Source organism: Halichoerus grypus, chromosome 1 (assembly GCF_964656455.1).
Source record: "Halichoerus grypus chromosome 1, mHalGry1.hap1.1, whole genome shotgun sequence".
NCBI lineage: Eukaryota > Metazoa > Chordata > Mammalia > Carnivora > Phocidae > Halichoerus > Halichoerus grypus.
The window spans coordinates 173,619,698-173,629,500 of record NC_135712.1 but is presented as its reverse complement, the minus strand read 5'-3'; the positions used below and the strand labels follow the sequence as shown (position 1 = coordinate 173,629,500).

General features: G+C 42.1%; 1 protein-coding gene and 1 long non-coding RNA gene across 5 annotated transcripts in view; one reads left to right on the top strand and one right to left on the bottom strand.

Annotated features, from left to right (window-relative positions):
* Positions 1–966: 966 nt before the first annotated feature.
* Positions 967–6,733, bottom strand: LOC118540284 (uncharacterized). Its single transcript, XR_013449173.1, has 3 exons — positions 6,488–6,733; positions 5,969–6,056; positions 967–4,384 (listed from the first exon to the last, which is right to left on the bottom strand). It is a non-coding gene; the product is annotated as an uncharacterized LOC118540284 (long non-coding RNA).
* A 96-nt stretch (positions 6,734–6,829) lies between these two features.
* The window catches only part of CNTN4 (contactin 4), a 913,259-nt gene continuing 910,285 nt past the window's right edge, over positions 6,830–9,803 (top strand). For all 4 annotated transcript variants that reach the window (XM_078075924.1, XM_078075918.1, XM_078075913.1 and 1 more), the window contains exon 1: positions 6,830–7,053. The gene's annotated coding sequence lies outside the window, so the exon portion shown is untranslated. The remainder of the gene's footprint in view (positions 7,054–9,803) is intronic.

Sequence of the window (9,803 nt, the reverse complement as noted above, 5' to 3'; positions counted from 1 at the left end):
TCCATTCAAAGTGCTGCTGGAGAGGGGCGCCTGGGTGGCTCAGTCGTTGGGCGTCTGCCTTCGGCTCAGGTCATGATCCCGGGGTCCTAGGATCGGGCCCCGCATCGGGCTCCCTGCTCGGCGGGGAGCCTGCTTCTCCCTCTCCCACTCCCTCTGCTTGTGTTCCCTCTTTGGCTGTGTCTCTCTCTGTCAAATAAATAAAATCTTTAAAAACAACAACAACAAAGTGCTGCTGGAGAGGCTGTAGGACAGAGAGTTGGCACTTGGCTGAGCTCAGTTTGAATGATTTTTTTTATATTTGCTTGCTATGTTTTTACATGTGCAGAATTTAGACTTGAATCTTCTTTTATTGTAATCTAGAGCTCTCACCTACCTTTAATTTTTGGAAATCATGGATATAGTCACAAAAGAATGTAAAAATTAAGAATGAGCAAAATCACAATACTTTCTCACCTGGTAGTTCAAATTCCAGGATTTTGTTCTAAAGAAGTAATTAAGGATGTGTGTAAAATTTAACTTCAATATGTTTATCAAAGACTTATTTATCATGGCAAAACAGACATGATTTATTATTCAACAATTGAAAATTGATTAATTTGCAGTATATTCTAAAATGAAATGTCAAGCAGATTTAAACAATTAGGGCATAGAAAACTAGTGATAGGAAAAAACTGCAGGACATATTGCAAATGAAGAAAATGATATTAAAACAATATGTACAATATGAGAATATTTTAGAAAATATATAATCATGCTTATGTGGATATAGTATCAATTGTTTAGGACAAAATGAAAGATGTATGATGTAATGAACTCTAATTTCTTTGTAACTCTTTCATCTCCAAATACCAGGGTTTGTAAAAGAGTTGTCAAGCAACCACATGCATTACAATCACTTGGTTTGTTTGTAAAACTCATGTATCCAAGCTGTACCCCAAACTTATTAAATCAGAATATCTTGGGGGGTGGGGTGAATTAACTATCTATGTAACAAATTGCAGCAAGACACAGGGTCTTAAACTTATAAACACTAATTGTTCAATTTTTTTTTTTTTTTTTTTTTTTTTGGCTTGCAATCCAGGTACCTCTTAGTGGGAGTGTTTCTCATGAAGTCAAAATCAATGTGTTGGCTAGTGATTCAATTATTTTAACACTTCAGTGGGACTAGAGAATCTGCTTCCAAGCTCACTTACACAGCCATTGGTAAGACTCAGCAGGTCCACCTCTGAACTCATTCCCATGAATTCTGGCAGATCTTGGTTATTCACAATGTGGGTCTTACCATTTTAGGCTGATTGATGCTCTTCACAATGTGGAAGCTGGCAATCTGAGAGAGAGAGTACTCAAGATAGAAGCCACAGTCTTTGTGTAACCTAATGTTGAAAGTGACATCCATCATTTTAGTGAATCAATAATAGTGAATCAATAAGTCTAGCCAACAGTTAAAAGGAAAGGAATTAAATAAGGACATGAATACCAGAAAGCATGGATTGGTGGGGGGTATCTTATAAAAATTCCTAACATGGGTTGAGAACTTAAACCTGAATTGTTAACAACATTTGTTGTTGGCTTTTGTTTTTATTTTTATTTTTGGAATTGTTAACAATATTTGTAAAGGATTCATATACAAACCATTTACTTGCTAAATATTTTTAATGGAACAAAAAAATTGGTAAGTAGAATCTGATTCATTTCAGCCCATGGATTTGTTTCCTTTGCACCTAGCCTTTTCTGTAAAGATAATTGCCAGTCTTATGTTCATCTAAGATTACATTGTTCTGGGGCCAACACCAGAACTCCAGTTTTCTCAGTTCCTAAAAAGACACATTTTTTCAGTTCACTAAGCTTCATCTTTGTTTATCCTTAACTTTATCTTAGTTTTTGAAATTATTTTACTTTGTGAACAACTGCATGAATTATAATGTTGAAGAACAACAAAAACACCAAAATCCACTTTGGAAGTCAAAACAAAGTGGCTGTGGTCATAATAAACAGATAAATCCTATGTGATTTTAATATAAAATGTACTTGAGGAAGCTGGCAGAAGACAGTCTTTGATAGTACAAAATATACCTTTTTCCTCAGAATAACATGATCCTAAAATGATTGAGTGTAAATTGAGTCTCTGTAAACTGAATCACGTACCATGTGGACTAATGTGGCTAGCCGTTTAAAGGGGATATTTGGTATAGTCGTCTTTATTATCCACAGATTCCATATCTGCACATATGAAATTTATTTGCAAATTTGTCTACTTGGTAAGATTTATTTGTAAACTCAAAGTCAATACTTGTGGCACTTTTGCAGTCATTTGTGGACATAGAGCCGTGAAAAATTTGAGGTGCCTACTTTCCCCGCTGAAGTCTACAAATCTACAGAGATAAGATACAAGTGGTGTTTTATACCTGAAGATGACGCTCTGCCTTCCTGCTCCCTATTGTAAAGCATTCTCTCTTTTGAACTCGTTTGCTGCCACATTTTTTGAATTTTTGTGCTTTTTATTGGTTATCATGCTATTTAAAGTGGCCCAAAGTATGTCTTATATTCCCAAGGGCAAGAAGGCCACGTGCTGTGCCTTAGTGCGAAAATACATACTCTGGATAAGCTTTGTTCAGGCATGAGTTTGCTGCTGGCTGTGAGTTCAATGTTAATGAATCAACAATATATATTAAATAAGGTGTCTTTAAGCAGAAGCACATATAAAATGAGGTTTGGTATTGATTGGTTTATGAAAATTTTGGCATCAGAGGCTCACAGGAACTTATTTCTCCTAGGAGCAGGGGTTTTAGTAGTCACTAATTCGGTGTTCACAGAGAATTTAGAGAACACAACTACTGCAAACAAAAATCAACTAAATACTTTTGCAAAGTAAGGACTTCTTGAACTTTGATTTTTGTATTTTATGTAAAGAATCTAATAAAATGTAGAAAAAGGATGGAGGAGAGCACAGCTGATTGATTCCTAATTCCACTTCATTATGCTTAAATTCAGTGGGAGTCTCACAGCCATGTTTATAAAGGAGTCTTGGCTGGGGTGTCAGGCTTCTAGTTTACTTTGACTCTGTTTGTCAGTCTATGTCACAACCTTCATGGCAATTAACTGTGCTTTTGTGTGCTAATTATCATTATCACACTATGTGGCCATTATTTCTGATGCCCTTAGTTTGAAGCTCAAGCATCAATCAGCCACCTAAAACAATTGCATAGAAGGAAGCTTTGGAAGCCTGATCTAAAACTCCTTATCTGAGCTCTGTTTTATTATACTCTGTTACAACACTGAACACAAAGCTCTTCATGACATAATTCTTTAAAAAATAATGCTTTATCCACTTGATTAGAGTGAATTTGAAGGTAGTTTTAAAAGTGCGGCTAGGATAGAAGTGGTGCTTTGTACCTGAAGGTCTATCCAGGCACCTAATACATTAAACAAAAATTATAAAACTAAGGTACATTTTTTTCTCATTGAGGCACCCTTGCCATTGGATGACCTTATTCAAGTCATTTAGGCAAAGAGCATGGTGTTTTTGAGTTTGTTTAAATCCCCACTGGAGGCCAGATTTAAGGAGAAAATGGAATCAAGTTAGATGTGGTCAGAAGAGACAAATTTCTTTTCCTGCAATGCTCTTCCTTTTTCCTTCTCCTATATTAAAGCTACTCCTACTCCGCCCCTCCCCCATTGCCCCAGATGTGGGGGAAAGGAATAACATGAGCAGATAGATGCCCTATCTGGGGTTTTCAGAACTGTTGCATGCTGAGTTTAACCTGATGATGTATTCTGCCCATGCCTCCAAAAAGTCAAAAGCATTTTCAGCGTTGATTCCCCTTAAGAATTCACACTTTGTTCAGATTGGTTTAATGAGAGTAAGAGGTGACCTTGTGTCCACATAGATAGTCCTATATTAAAAGACCTGGAAGTAAAACCTCACATATGTGTGTAAGTAATTATTTTAGGGGGCATAATGGGGAGAGGTTTTGCAGCTCTCTGCTTAGATGCTACCTAGGCTACCTGGGCAGGAGAAATTTTCCACTGCATTATAATGATGATTATTTGCAAATTACATGAGCACCAATAATTCATTCATGCACTGATGTAAAGCAGGGGGATTCAGTGCCGTGGTATTGAACTTGTTGCTGGCAGCATTAATTGATTCGTTTGGAACATTTCCCCCCACAGAATCCCAATGACAGCTTCCCTGAGCAAGAAACTGACACACAGCCGGGGTCCCGGATATGCAGGGACACACGTGTGAGGATATTGTCGTCAAAATGAACCATTCTTGTCTCCTGGCAGGGGCTGGTTCTCCTAAGAACACTTCCCAATCTTGGGAGCTTCAGTGAGAGGCTTTCTTTCTTGGCAGAGGTGGCAGTTGAGCTTCATGTCTTTCCTGTGGGTTTGCAAAAAGGGACTGATTACTTGTTGTATTTTAAACTAGCCACTGTTCTTCTCAGGGAAATGTTGGGGATGTGGCTCCTCTTGGAAAATGTTGGGGAGGTGCTGATCAAGCTTAACATTTGATTTGTGTGGCCCTATTGATGAAGAGAAAAAAAATGCCTCTCATCATAATGTTTAACTGACATCCCCTCAAGACGACCCAAATCTGTCTCTCCTGATACATAATGCCTGTCTTTCCAACTACATGGTAAATTGTGGAGCAGATATTAAGTTTTGGTCATTTTTAGTTTCCTAGCACCTACTAGAATGCAATTTCTAGCTTATAATAGAAACAGAAGAAGGGTAAAAGGAAAGAATGAAAACAAAACTATTTAAATTTGAAATTTGAAAACACTGTTAAGGGGCTTTGCCCTAACCCTTAACAAAACTCTGAAAATTGCTTCAATTTGTAGTCTCTTTGGTAGAATGTGACAGCCTACTTTATTCTTTTCTCTTTGAAATTTTATTTTGAGTTTAAAGCATCACTTTTTTTTTTCTTTCTTTTTTTTTTTTTTTAAAGATTTTATTTATTTAATACAGAGAGAGACAGCGAGAGAGGGAACACAAGCAGGGGGGTGGGAGAGGGAGAAGCAGGCTTCCCGCTGAGCAGGAGCCTGATGTGGGGCTCGATCCCAGGACCCTGAGATCATGACCTGAGCCGAAGGCAGATGCTTAACAACTGAGCCACCCAGGCGCCCCAAAGCATCACTTTTTCACTGAACATATTAAAAGTATGCATGTATACATAGGAATATTATCTGGAGAACTTCTGGCTAGGCATTTTGTTTTTTTGTTATATATATTTTTACTGAAAATCATATGTATAATTTTAAGTGACTAGGTGCGGAAAAATAATCTAAAAGTCATTACGTTATAAGTCATGGTTCTGGCAGGACCACAAAAGCCTTCAGACTGAGTAAAAACATTCATCTTAACTAGTTATTTACCATGGAAAATTCTTGCATTACCAACATTCCCGTTTTGGAAAAGTGCCTGTATTAGAGAAATACACCAGGTGGGCAGGGAGGGAGACTTAAAATCTCTCTCCAAGTTTAAGCCAACAAGAAATCTGGGGAACAATAGCAAAAACTCCTTTCTTTAGCATTAATCTCAGCAACAAGGAAAGCCATGGAATTTCAAGTGGTGAAAATTTTGACCACAGCAATACACAACACACTTCTGAATTTGCCCACTGCCTGAATAGGAATGTAAAAAACAAAGAACACAAAACTGTGTGAACAAGGCAGCTGCATGTATTTGTAGGAGTTGGTTGCTTACTACAGTAGTTTAAAAATAGTTTTCCAGTTAACATCTTTTCCACATAATGGAGATGTCAGTGTATGTTTACATGATTGTGGAAATGGTCAGAAGCTGTTTATGTAGCTCTGAACTGCTGAACAACTCACAGGAACACTGGGGTTCAGCAAAGCCCTTGGGGCTTTTTCCCTTGAGAGGAGCCTGGGCTTCACTTGGGGTTGCTGGAAATGCATGCCAATGAATTCGACCCGGCTGACTTTCCTCTGCCTGTCAGACTTACTTTGCACAGTGTTCGTGAGGGGCTGGGACATTGTTGCCAGTCTCTACGGTTACTCCGAGTTTGGAGCTGGGGATGAAGAAAGCCATTTCTGCAAAAAGACAGTAGATTCACTCTGTAGAAAGATCATGGTAACGTCATTTTCCAAAGCACATGCTTTGAATAACAAAGCTTTCAATGTGCGCCTCCCCCTCCACACACCACAGATTGATCCCTGTACATATTTCATCTCAACCGTTTCCTTTCCCACACACACATTCCAGCTTGAAAGCACACTGTATGAGTGTCCAGGTCGAAAACGCTGCCTGTCTGGCCAGTGTCCTTCGCTTAAGGACAAGTAGGTAAAACCTTCCAAAAGCCCCCTCTTCCGGCTTCTCAAGTTCACTGTTGTCCCCCCACCCACACTCTCCTGTAGCCGGCAATTCTCAGCCCCCAAAGCAGAAGCATTTGTTTCCCTGGGTAGGGCGCCTTCAAGATTCCTCGAATTCCCCGTATACAGAGAGAGGCCAGAGGTTTGGGTACCGCACAGTTCGAGCCTCCTTGTGCCCCTATACTCGGGTTGCAAAGGAAGGCGGCATCGCTGCTGTAAATTCCCCATCGATAAGCGGCACATCCTCTACACCGGAACGGGTTGTCTTCGGGTGCTTCGGATTCAGGTGAGGCACTCTTCCCCAGTTTTGCGCGCAGGGGCTTGGGGACCTTCTCTCCCGGGCAGGGCCGGGCAGGGCCGGGCAGGGTCGGGCAGGGCCGGGCAGGTGCTGCACCCGGGCAGGCACCTCCTCCCGCCGCGCACTGAGCATGCTCAGCCCGGCGGCGCGCCGGCTCCCGCCCGCCCCGCGTCTCTCCTCTTCTCCACGCGTCTCCGCCTCCTCGAGGCTGAGGAGCCCGCTGCCTGAACCTTGCAGCGCCGGGTTTTTTGAGCTGCCGCGAGCGCTGGGAGGGAGGAGAGAGCGGCACCAGACACAGCACGGGGTTCAACACCAGGATTGGTCGCAAGTAGGAAGCTTTCGCCACTACAGCGGGACCCTCGGGCTGTGCCGACGCCGTTTGCTAGGAGGCTGTAGCGGGCGCCGCGCTCAGGTGCTGAGGTAAGTGAGGCGCGAGCTAGCAGGGTCCGCTCCAGTCTGGGCGCGTGCTGCCCCGGGCGCTCCGGCGGTCGGATTGTGGGAACGAGCATGGTCCTCAGAGGCTGCGGAGTGAAAGGGGGCTACTTGGGGCTCCCACTCCTGCAGGGCTGGACGGGGTCTGTGGGCCGTACTGCCTTGAGCCTGGCAGCCCTGCGGGGTCGGCGCAGCTGGAACTGAGCGCCCTGAACCCGCGAGGAGGCAGGGCGCACACGACGCCACCTTCACCCCACGGCGACCCTTCTTTTTAGTCAGAAAATAAGTTTGTTGCGCTGCAAGGCAGCCACAGAACAGGTAGCCTGGAGCGCGTAATGCTTCAGGAATCGTTAAAATCAGCTCCTCCAACTGGTTCAGGCTATTGCCCCCTCTCCGTGCGCGCTGGCGAGAGTTTCCTTCTGATGTTGATAGCCCGGGGCTCTGATTGCCCAGCTGTGGAGCCCACGGTAGAGAAAGGCGAACTTGGGCTGGTGTTTGAAGGGATTTAGGATCTAAGGGCGCAGGATCCGGTAGCGGTGGTGGAAGGAGCCCTTTTGGAACAGACATTGATTTTGGTGGTGCCCACTGTGTGCCAGGCTCCGTGCTAAACGCCGGGGGTACAGAGGCGAATCCAGATCCCCGCTCTTGTGACACGTACCTGGTATACCCAGGCTCTGCCCAGGGAACTTGTAGGGGTGGTGTAATAATCTCCAGTAACTTGGGGGGATTTGCAGTTTCTTTTGCATGGCAAAGACAGCTGCCTTGTCTCCTCCTCGGACCCAGATGTCAAGGAGATGTGCACCAGGCACCCCGCAGACACCAGCCCGCACTCTCCTTCTGGAAAGGAGGGCTCAAAACCTGCCTGCATTTTCTCTCTTTGTGATTCGTGTGTATATATTCTATTATTTATGAAAGGTGTGGAGGTGAGGGTAAGAGGACGTGGGCTGCTCAATCTTTCTGAAACAGTCCGGGAGTCTGCTGCATGAGAACATTTTGCAGCACAGCGGATTCCCAGCAAGGAGGCTGCTTCGCGCAACGCGAAACTAAGGAGGTTGGTTGCTGGCCGGGGTCTCCAGATTTGTAGCGAAAAGATTTGCGGAGGTAGTACAGGGCGAATCAGTGTGACTGATCACTTTGGGTGGGTGGTCTGCGTGGAGGTGGGGTGGTGGATCTTGGGGTGTGTTGGAGGTTTGTTTGCAAGGAGGAGCTCCTGGGAGGAAAGCTCCTGGAACTTTTTTCTAGTTTTCCTACTGAAATCAACATAGGGGCGGGGACATGTTTGTCTGAATAACTGTCTTTTAATTGCATCGGAAGCATCTGCAGCTTACTGTGATGGGAGCTGGATATTTCAAAGAATAATTCCACATAATTGATTTGTTTGGACACTTACAGAAATAATTTGGAATGTGCTTTTATTTTTGTATTTTGAGGTGTATGTCCTTTAGGGAGTGGGGTAGATTTCCAGCAGGCAGGTCCCCGCAGAAGCATTTACGTTCCGGCCGATTAGCAAGTTTGTTCTCTCTGCCTCTACCCAAGTAGGTGAAAAAGAACATTGTGTCATGGAGACAGACACCTCGAGGTGATTTTTGTGGCATTTATGAGAAAATTCATATTTCATCCGTAACTTTATTCTTGCTGTCTTCATCTTGATTTCATTCAAGACTTATGTGGATCTCCACAATGGAGCAATCTGTTAGATTGCTAAGAATCAAAAACAAGTTCCATGGGAATACCATTTTTGCCACGTTATAAAATACTATTGATTTTTTTGTTTGTTTAAACCAACTTCAGCTGCTCTGGATTGATAAGAAGAGATCACGATGATAAGCCTCATTATTTTCCAGTGTGGACCCTGTCAGGTTAGAGGAGAACATGGAAGAACTGACCTTTTTAAATTGGGGGCTAAGACTAATAAGAGAAAAGACTTTTGTTCAAGGGTGCAGGTCAGAGCCATATGGAAATTTCAGCAGAGGCAGATTTTCTTTTGACAGCCTTTATGAAAACAGTTTTTAGTTCCTTTAACTTGGGGGACTTTGTCTTCTTGAGTCAGCTCAGCATCTCTTTCCATGGTCATTTCATATTGGTGGGACATTGACAGTAAATAGAGAGAAAACCTTTCAAATAATGTTAGCTTTTTTAATCATCCGTTTATTTTACCTAGTTCTCTTTCTTCTTCTTGTTCAGAAGTAGGTCTTCTAATTATTTTCCCTTTAAGCACTAAATCTTTTGGCTAGAAGTTTTCTTCTGAAAGGTACACAGGACATCTGTTATTTCAATTTATTTCTTAAGAAATAAAGGTAACCTGAATAATTAAGCTTCTCAGCAGAAAACTCCCCTTTACAGTTCCAAATTTTCTGCCAAGTTTAACTTGTTGGGTTCTTCTTTGTTATAGTCAAAGACATAGATATAAAATACATTAGTTTTAATCTTGGTTTTTATTTAAAGAATTTCATCTTTTGTGAAAGCATGCTTTTATATGATTTTAATTGAATTAGTCTATTTCGTATGTTAAGCAGGGAGATGTCTGTATACACAGATGTGGTAAGTTTTGTTGTTTTCGTTTTTCCATAACACAGTATCTTAAGTCTTGTGAGGGAGACCAGATTTATTACCTAGACTTATCAGTCTTTATTTATTTTTTCTATTATATACTATCAGAAGAAAATTTGGCTATACTCACTAAAATTTATTGTTAATCATATATACTACTATGTTGATATTACTACTTGTAAAATATA